Genomic DNA, 10,336 nt, shown 5'->3' with positions numbered 1-10,336 from the left:
GGATAAGCACAACATACGATGGTCTGATAGACATCACCGAGTTACCCGGGGTTGACCCCGCAAACGGCTCTAGTTTGGACCAGCAACATCAGCACTGGCCCTCCCTGTATTATGTTGAATTACTCCTCGGGTAGCGCTAACTCCCTATGTTTTCAGTATTAACAGAATTATTATGTTTGGTAAATATAGTACCAATGTTGGGCCTTGCCAGACGAGCTTTATCCCAAAACGAGAATTAGGGGGTTCCCATAACAACCTCAAGCATGTTAGGAGCGCTCATTTATGGAACATAACAGCGGTAGATGAAACTAAGGCGGCAAAGGTGGAACAAAACACCAGGCTAGAAGGCCGAGCCTTCCACCTTTTACCAAATATATAGGTGCATTAAATTAAATAACATTTAATAGGGTGATATAACAAGGAACCCATGTTTTCACATGGAAGCAACTGCACCTACAACTAGCAACGCTATGCGATGGTTAAGCAAGTGGTAACATAGCCAATCAGTGGTTTGCTAGGTTGTAGAAAGGTTGAAGGTTTTCATGGCAATGTTGGGAGGCTGATATTTAACAGGTGGTAGGCAGTGAGACATAACGGTAGAAACAAAACAACAAGCATAGCAATGATAGTAATGGTATCTAGGGAAATGATCATCTTGCCTGAGACCCCGCTTGGAAGAAGAACGAACTCCGTGAAGCAGACGAACCGACGTAGTCGAACGGATCCTCACATTCCGACACGCTAGCGGAACTCTATCGAGACGAAGCAAACCGGAAACAAGAATAAACTCGCGATATTCACCACGACACAAGCACGACATGATGCAATTCACATATGATGCATGATCAGTTTCCAATATGCAAGGCATGGCATGGCAATTCACACAGTCAAACGCTACACATTAAGTGAAGCTCAATGTGCAACGAGTTGCATATTGACGAAGCTCCACGTTTAAATATTTTGTTCACTCCTGTTTATTAACACGACAATATTAAAATGTTGTCAACATGGCAAGGGGCGAAGAACAAATTAACCTACCTATCTAGGCACTTTAAATGAGGCCGGAGACGACATATAGCATCTCTGAAATGACCCCACACGTTACTTTCTCAATCTGTCCAGATTTGTCCTAATCACATTTTATGTTTGTTAAACGGCAAAACAAAGTGGTTCACGTGATTCTACTCATTGTTCTAGTCCATTTACATATATGGATCATCTCCCACGGATCTACAATTAATTAACTATAGACTAAACTGTTTCTATCACATCAACACGCAAACTGATGCAAACAACACATCTAAGAGCCTTAAACATGCATGGGAGTTAGAAAATATTAATCTACGCAAAAAATCTGGTCAAGTTACATATCTAACTTGTCGCAATCCGATGCACAGATTAAAATATACGGGTATTTGAAAATATGCTCTTTTTCTGAAATTAAATAAATTAGAGGACCAAAAAAAATACAAACGGGCCGAAATCTTCTAAACTGGTCCAACAAGGCATGGGCGCAAGATAACTAAAAGGCGCTTAGGGGCGCTAGATCGAAGGGGCTCTCCTTGGGCCTGGGCACTGCTGGCGTTGGGCCGGCTGACCTGCTGGGCTGGAGGCCCACGACGGAGAGGCGGAGGTGGCCTGGAGCTGGGCCGGCTGCAGGGGCGGCTCGGCTAGCTAGGCCACGAGGCCTCGGGTCGGGGCCAGCTGATATGTCCCAAACGTATCTATAACTTCTATTCGTTCCATGATCTTTTGGATGACATTGTTATATGTTTTGCTAGACTTTTATATCTTTTTACACATATTTGGACTAACCTACTAACTCAGTGCACCCAGTGCCAGTTTCTGTCTGCTGATGTCTTTTTTGCAGGGAATCTTACCCCAATTTCCAGAGTCCCAAAAATCTCGAGAAAATATATAAAAATCAGCGTGACAGAAGCTTCACGAGCACCAAAGGTGGGCCAGAGGGGAGCTAGGTCCTGCCCAGGCGGCTTCCCTGCGTAGCCTACCCCCTGGCCACGCAACCAGGTCGCCTGGGTGGGGGCCACCTCCTCTGGTGCCCTCCTTCGGCCTATATTTACCTCTCCGATAGGAAACCCTACCATCAGATCCAGAATCACGAATTTCTCCACCGTTCCGCCGCCGCAGCGCTTTCGAGATCGGGAGCACCAGAAGACCTCTTCCCGGCACCCTGCCGGAGGGAGGATTGACCTCCGGGATCTTCTCCACCATCGTGGACGCTTCCCGGACATGCCTTGAGTAGTCCTCCTTGGACCATGGGTCCATGACCAGTAGCTATGTGATGTCTTCTCTCCAATCTTGTGCTTCAATGCTTAGCCCTTGTGAGCTGCCCTACAGGATCAAGGCATCTATGTAATTTACCTGCTATTGCTATGCTGAGTTTGCTGGGATCCGATGGATTATGGGATTATGTTCAGATTTTGATGAGCTATATATTTGATTATCCTTTTATATTATGTTCTTTAGTGATTCTTGCATGTTCTACGTTGTTCTTTATTGCTTTGGACGAGTAGTAGATTGTAACTCCAAGAGGGAGCGTTATGCATGATTTTGGGTTCATGCCCCCTGATTCTAGCTTGAGTGACAGATTCATGAGACTAGGGGATGTGTTGTTGCCACCAGGGAGAAAACAATGGTGCTTGTGACCACGGTTGCAAGGATTGTTTACCTTACACAAAGTTCGTTAATGTAGGTATCCGTTGCTTTGAGTTTACACTTTGGGTGGGGCTCGCAACTTAATACGAGCGAGATGTTCTGGATAGACATCTCAAGGTGGATGATTAATAAGTAGACATTGATGAATAAACAGTCTACTTGTCTTGGTGTACTGCCCATTATTTTTGAGCCTCTAACTTTCTAGTAGCATGATTAGCATTGCAGTGCATTTATAATTATGTCAATATCCGAGCTGTAATTTGTTTACCCATGCATAGTTGTCTATCGTCTTTTGGGAGAGAGACATCACTAGTGAACATCATGTGACTCCGGTCCATATCACCACCATTGTTTACACCTCCATCATTTACTGCTTTTATTTACTTTTCCATTGCAATCAGTATCACTATTCCCGCTTGTGTTTTGATCCTTTGCAAATATAAGGCCGGAGAGATTGAAAACATCTCTGTACTCGTTGGGAGCAAAGTTATTTGTTGTGTGTGCAGGTCCACGTGTTCTGCTAGCGCTAGAGCAGCGAACACCTACTTGTTGATCCTGGGAGTCCTCCTGGTTCGATAAACCTTACAGTCCCCGTGTAAGGGAAATCTGTTGCTGACTACATCTCCACCTTCCACTTGGGGTAACCAACGAGGGGCGAGAAGTATATCCATCAACTCTTCATCAAGCAAATTTTTGGCGCCGTTGTCGGGGAGGTGAGTGCTTGAAGGTATATCTTTAGATCTTGCAATTAAATCTTTTTGTTTCTTGTTTTTATTCCACTAGTTAGGCTTAATGGAAAACAACACAAATATGAGATAGCTTTCTAAACTTTATCTAGAACTAGGACATGAAGTGTTTGAGGAAAAAATTAAAAAACCTATGGAACTTTATTATTTGCATAACAATTATGATGGTGGCAATATTATTAGTATGCTTTCTTTGAATATCAATATTGCTAATGACATGTAAAGATCTAAGCTTGGGGATGACGGGTTTGATGAACATTATATTTTTAGTCCCCCAACTTTTGAGGAGAAAATTTGCTTTGATGATACTATGCTTCCTAAAAATGATGATTACCATGATGATAATGGTTGCTTTACTCTCACTATTCCTAATAAGAAAGATTTTGCTTATAAGAAGAGAAATGATACTTTTATGCTTTTGGATCATGGAAATAATGCCTTATGTGATAGTTATATTGTTGAGTTCATCCATGATGCCACTAAAATTCATAATTAGAGGGGGAGACATGGTTCTAAATATCTAAAAAATAAGAAGTTTTCCCTCTTTATGTCGAAGGTTTTGAAGCTACACTTGTTTTGCCTTCCTATGCTTATTGCTTTGTGCTTCAATGAATTATTCTATTGCAATATTCCTATGCATAGTAAGCATGTTAGACTTAAATGTGTTTGGTATTTGCTTCTTGATGCCCTCTTTTGTTCTACAACTCTTATTCCTACGAGAGCATCATTAAAATCTTAAGCCTTTCTTTATGGCCATAAAACAAAGCACTTGTTGGGAGGCAACCCAATTTGTTTTTACTTTAAGTTTTAGTGGTCTTGATGCTTGTTACTACTGTAGCAACATCATTGTATCTTTATTTTCAAGCTTTGTGCCAAGTTTTAGCCTCCGATTGCAAGAAAGTTCAAAAGTTGTGACATGCTGTCCAGAAACATATTCTGTTTGCTTGACGGAAAAATTCGCCAAAAATCATCAGATCATATTTTTGATCTGAATTTTTTGACAGTATGCCCTATATAATTGTATTTCTCGTGTATGTTCTGATTTTTTTGATTTGAGTTGCAGAAGTGCCCAGAAAAATATATTTACTACCCGCTGTTCTGTTTTCACAAATTCTGCCACGTTTTGCGTTTTCATCATTTTGCAAATCTTAAGCTTGCTTTTTCTTTGCAAAAAACCTTTTGGCAATCTTGAGAAATAGTAGCTCTTCATAATTTTTTATATTTCCAGTAGAGAATAAATTATTTTATCATGGGCACTAACCACTCTAATCTGCTTATGATGAGTTTCGTATGAAGGGAGTTTTCAAGTATGCAATGAAAGACGATGAAAGAAGATCCAGGAGTGTCAAATGCTCAAGCTTGGGGATGCCCCCATGCACCCCCAATAAATATTCAAGGAGACTCAAATGTCTAAGCTTGGGGTGCCCCCGTGCATCCCCTTCTCCATCAACAATCATCAATTCGTCCTTCTCCATGCTATATTTTTATCACTTCATATGTTATGTGCTATGCTTGGAGCGTCCCGCTCTTTATTTTTTTAGTTTGTTTTAGTTTAGCTTGCTTTTCATAACAAGTTGGAACCTAGCCTTCTTTGTTTGGGAGAGAAACACGCTCCACTCTACCCTAGAACACAACATAGGTTTTCAAGCTTATATTTTTTGTGTGTTCTTTATCTTTTCATAGATGTTGTCATGCTTAGCTCTTAGTTTTCATGCTTTATCTTGTTAAGAGCTTTTATTTAGGTCACTTTTGGAACTCTCTTGAGTTATCATGCTTATCTTGTTTAGAGAGTTGGCTTGTTGCACTGAGTTGTGTGTCTTGCATGAGTAGGTAATTGAGGTTGCTATTTAAGTATAGTAGTAACTTGCAATAGTTTTGAGGTATTGATTTGAGTAATGTTTGGACTATTGGTGCCAAGAGCTTGAGCGTATTAGTGATAGGTGTCGTATTTTGGGAAATCTTGTGTTTTTCAAAATAAATAAATTAGTTGAGAACTCTAGCTACTAGATGGATCGCTAACGTCTCGAGGGGTTGGAATATATAGAGTACCCTCACATTACCATGGGTCGAGGATGCGCAAGGATAACCAAACCCCCAAACACTCCTCGGGGTACTTGTCTCTTTGTGAATCTCCTGACTAGATAGAGAGTTAATGATAATAAGTGCATGAGTTCTTCGGACTAATGCGGGTATTCGATTGTTGGCACTTCCACCATACATATTTTGCTAGCCTCTTCGGTACCGTGCATTGCCCTTTCTCATCTTGAGAGTTGGTGCAAACTTCATCGGTGCATCCAAACCCTTGGCATGATACGCTCTGTCATCGTAAGCCTCATTATATCCTTCCTCAAAACAGCCACCATACCTACCTATTAAGGCATTTCCATAGCCTTTCAGAGATACATTGCCATGCAACTTCCACCATCTCATGACTTGATCTTCATGTCATACATGCTTTTGTTTGACCGAGGAGCCAAATGCTAGTTGGGCCTTGCCCTTATTATTGCTACATGACGCGCTAGTTTTGTTGCATATCCTGCTACACTGGCAGAGGCATACATTTGCATACATCATGATAGTTTTCATTTGTATTTATGTTGAGTACTTCTTATAAAGTGTGAAGATCTTCTTTTTATTCTTGTAGAATATGAGTGTTGCCCTTAAGTGGGGAAAAGATCCCAAAAGAGGACAAATGAAAATATCCTAAAGAGGACAAATGAGAGATAAATAGAAAGATCCAAAGAGGCCACAAAAAAAGAGAAGGGGGCACCACTACTATTCCTTTTGAAAGATCGACACTCGTACACCATTGTTATATTTGTACTCCATATAGATTATCATTTATGCATAACTATGTGGGGACCCTTACACTATAGAACTTGGCTTGTATATTCTAATGATGAGCCTCCTCAAATGAGTTCTAGGTCTTCATGATCAAGCAAGTTGGATGCACCCCCATTAGTTCCATTGGAGAGCTTACCTTAGCTCATATGTGCATCCGTTGCATGGCAATCCCTACTCCTCACATCATATTTATCATTTGGATTTCTCTCGCCTATGGTTGTCCTCATTGATGTGATCCTTTCACACCTTTTTGTCTTCCTTCCCCATCATTATTCTCTTTGCCATCCTAAGTGCCAACATATCTTGTTTGCGCTCATCCATTGCATGAATGCTCAAATTCGAAAGAGAGAGGATCATTTTGACTTGTGCGTGACTAGTGGTCTAGGGATGAGTCAAAATAAGATTCCAAAGGAGACCAAGTGTGAAGTTTCAGTAGATTGAGTTCTCAATTAAACTACAAAATATTATTATGCTCTAAACCCATCTCCCACTTCTTGCACGCAAACACCATTTGGAGACATTCGAGTCACGGACAACAAGAGCTCTTACACCTTTATGTTCTTACTTAGCTATTTTCAATACTAAATATAGACTCTTGCTTGTTATTGTCTTGACTTGAATTGCATATCTTACTTGATTTACTTTGAAGTTCTTATATGTGTGTTAGCATGTCACCAAAATAATTATTTGTGTTACCATTTACCTACTCGAGGACGAGCATGAATTAAGCTTGGGGATGTTGAAATATCCCAAGCGTATCTATAATTTCTGCTTGTTCCATGATCTTTCGGGTGACATTGTTATATGTTTTGCTACACTTCTATATCTTTTTACACATATTTGGACTAACCTACTAACTCAGTGCACCCAGTGCCAGTTTCTGTGTGTTGATATCTTTTTTGCAGGGACTTTTACCCCAATTTCCAGAGTCCCAAAAATCCCGAGAAAAATATATAAAAATCAGGGTGACGGAAGCTTCACGAGTACCAAAGGTGGGCCAGAGGGGAGCCAGGGCCTACCGAGACGGCCTCCCTGCGCATCCTACCCCCTGGGCGCGCTACCAGGTCGCCTATGTGGGGTCCACCTCCTCTAGTGCCCTCCTTCGGCCTATATTTACCTCTCCGAGAGGAAACCCTTCCATCAGATCCAAAATCACGAATTTCTCCACAGTTCCGTCGCTGCAGCGCTTTCGAGATCGGGAGCACTAGAAGACCTCTTCCCGGCACCTTGCCGGAGGGAGGATTGACCTCCGAGAGCTTCTCCACCACCATGGACGCTTCCCAGACGTGCCGTGAGTAGTCTTCCTTGGACCATGGGTCCATGACCAGTAGCTATGTGATGTCTTCTCTCCAATCTTGTGCTTCAATGCTTAGCTCTTGTGATCTACCCTATATGATCAAGGCATCTATGTAATTTACCTGTTGTTGCTATGCTGAGTTTGCTCGGATCCGATGGATTATGAGATTATGTTCAGATTGTGATGAGTTATATATTTGATTATCCTTTTATATTATGTTGTTTAGTGATTCATGCATGTTCTCTGTTGCTCTTTATTGCTTTGGCCGAGTAGTAGATTGTAACTCCAAGAGGGAGCATTATGCATGATTGTGGGTTAATGCCCCCTGATGTCTAACTTTAGTGACAGAAACATGAGACTAGGGGATGTGTTGTTGCCACTAGGGAGAAAACAACGATGCTTGTGACCATGGTTGCAAGGATTGTTTACCTTATGCAAAGTTCGTTAATGCAGCTGTCCGTTGCTTTGAGTTTACACTTTTGGTGGGGCTCGCAACTTAACACCAGCGAGATGTTCTAGATAGATATCTCAAGGTGGATGATTAGTAAGTAGATGGTGATGAATAAATGGTCTACTTGTCTTGGCGTACTGCCCATTACTTTTGAGCCTCTAACTTTCTAGTAGCATGATTAGCATTGTGGTGCGTTTATAATTCTGTCAATTGCCGAGCTGTAATTTGTTTAGCCATGCAAAGTTGTTTATCATCTTTTGGGAGAGACATCACTAGTGAACATCATGTGACTCCGGTCCATATCACCACCATTGTTTACACCTCCATTATTTACTGCTTTTATGTACTTTTCCGTTGCAATCACTATTACTATTCCCGCTTGTGTTTTGATACTTTGCAAACTACAAGACCGGAGAGATTGATAACCTCTCTGTACTTGTTGGGAGGAAAGTTATTTGTTGTGTGTGCAGGTCCACGTCTTCTGCTAGCGCCAGAGCAGCGGACACCTACTTGTTGATCCTTGGAGTCCTGCTGGTTCGATAAACCTTACATTCCCCATGTAAGGGATATCTGCTGCTCACTACATGTCCACCTTCCACTTGGGGTAACCAACGAGGCGCGAGAAGTATATCCATCAACTCGTCATCACCAGCCCATGCGGTCGCGAGCGAGCGGGCGCACGCCCTCGTTTTCCTCGCACGAGGCATCGCAGCCACACGGTCAATGTGCGGCGGGGCGAGGCTCTGATGAGGGGCTGACGGGCACGGGGTGAGGCAGATCCGACGGGGCCGACCTCGGATCCGATCATATCCGGCAGGGCTCAGGCCCCGGCCGCCGGTGGAGAGGGTGAGGTGGGAGGCGGTGGCATGGAGCTCGGAGCTCGGCGCGGAGTCAATGACAGCTGTAGGTGGCGGGGCCAGGGTGAGGTGCGGGCGCGGTGGCGACTGGCTGCGAGAGGAGCGGGGTGGCACAGGGCACCTCGGGAGGTGCGGCTTGGGCTGCTGGAGGAGCTGAGGGAGCTCGGGCTGGGAGCTGCTCGCTCCAATGGGGAGGCAGGGAGGCGCGACTCGGTCATGCGGCAACGGATCTAGGCCCGGCGGGCCTCAAATGGGCTTGGGTGGCCCCGCGGCGGCTGGTGGGAGAGAGAGGTGGGAGGTGGCTGGATGAGGGGCATGGAAAATGAGGAGGAGAGAGGGAGAGACTAAAATGGCAGGGAGACCCTTCCTTTTATAGAAGGTAGGTCTAGGGCTAGTATTTTTGTCTGTTTTCGGAGCGTTCGATCTCGATCGGACGACTCTGGTCGTGGGGTTGGCTCGGATGGGTTGGTTGGGACGTGTAGAGTGGGTGTTGGGCTAAGACGAGAGGGAAATGGTGCGACCCAGCTACAGGGATTTAAAACACCGAAAACGTCCGAAGATAACCCGATGACGGTGCCGCTACGGTCGACTGTTTGGGTATCAAACGGACTCCGATTGCGACGAAATTTGGCATGCAGCCTACCTACACTAAAATAAGACCGCACGCCAAGTTTCGACCCAATCATAGAATATTTTCCCGACACTTTTAAAAACAATTTTATCAATGCCGCAGTCATGTGCGTGTGTGGTTGGTCTCGAAACGGTCAACGACAAAAACGGAGAGAACCGGAAACTATAACGGATGCAAGTTTTGAAAACCAACGGCAACAGAGTGCCGATGCAATGTTGATGATGCGAATGATGCGATGATGAGTGCGACAATCAATAATTGACCCGGCGACAGCGGAATAAAAGGGGAATCTTCTGGAGTGTTGGTCTCGGGCTGTCACAATTCTCCTACACTAACAAGAGATCTCGCCCCGAGATCTAAAAATGAAGAGGGGTAGAGGATGAGAAGGCAAGAGGTAAAACTTAGCCGCTTCTTTGACAAACGAGTGAAACCAATGAATCTTGAAGGTTGATAGGAGATGAAGAATGATATGAGAAACAAGCAAAGAATTCAAACAAAATTTCGGGAGCACTTTGGTAGGAATTTGAGGACCAAAAATTTGATAAGATGGAAAGATCAAGATTCACAACAAACCAACTAAATTGATAAGCAAGGACAGAACATGAAAAAAGACACAACAGTCCAATTGAAGGGACACGGAAGGGAAGAACAATATCTTGACAGAACAAGATGATAGATTGAAGAGAGCAACATCACCACAACCCCGGAACAAGATAATAGAAACTAGATCATTGGGAAGAAGAGAATGGAGAAGAAAAATGAAAACTAATATCACATTTGAATTTGATAAGCAACCTTGCAAGAAGAATTGAACGGAGTTGTTGGCAACCAACA

This window comes from Hordeum vulgare, chromosome 5H, assembly GCF_904849725.1.
Source record: "Hordeum vulgare subsp. vulgare chromosome 5H, MorexV3_pseudomolecules_assembly, whole genome shotgun sequence".
NCBI classification, from domain to species: domain Eukaryota; kingdom Viridiplantae; phylum Streptophyta; class Magnoliopsida; order Poales; family Poaceae; genus Hordeum; species Hordeum vulgare.
Note: the sequence above shows the minus strand (reverse complement) of the source record.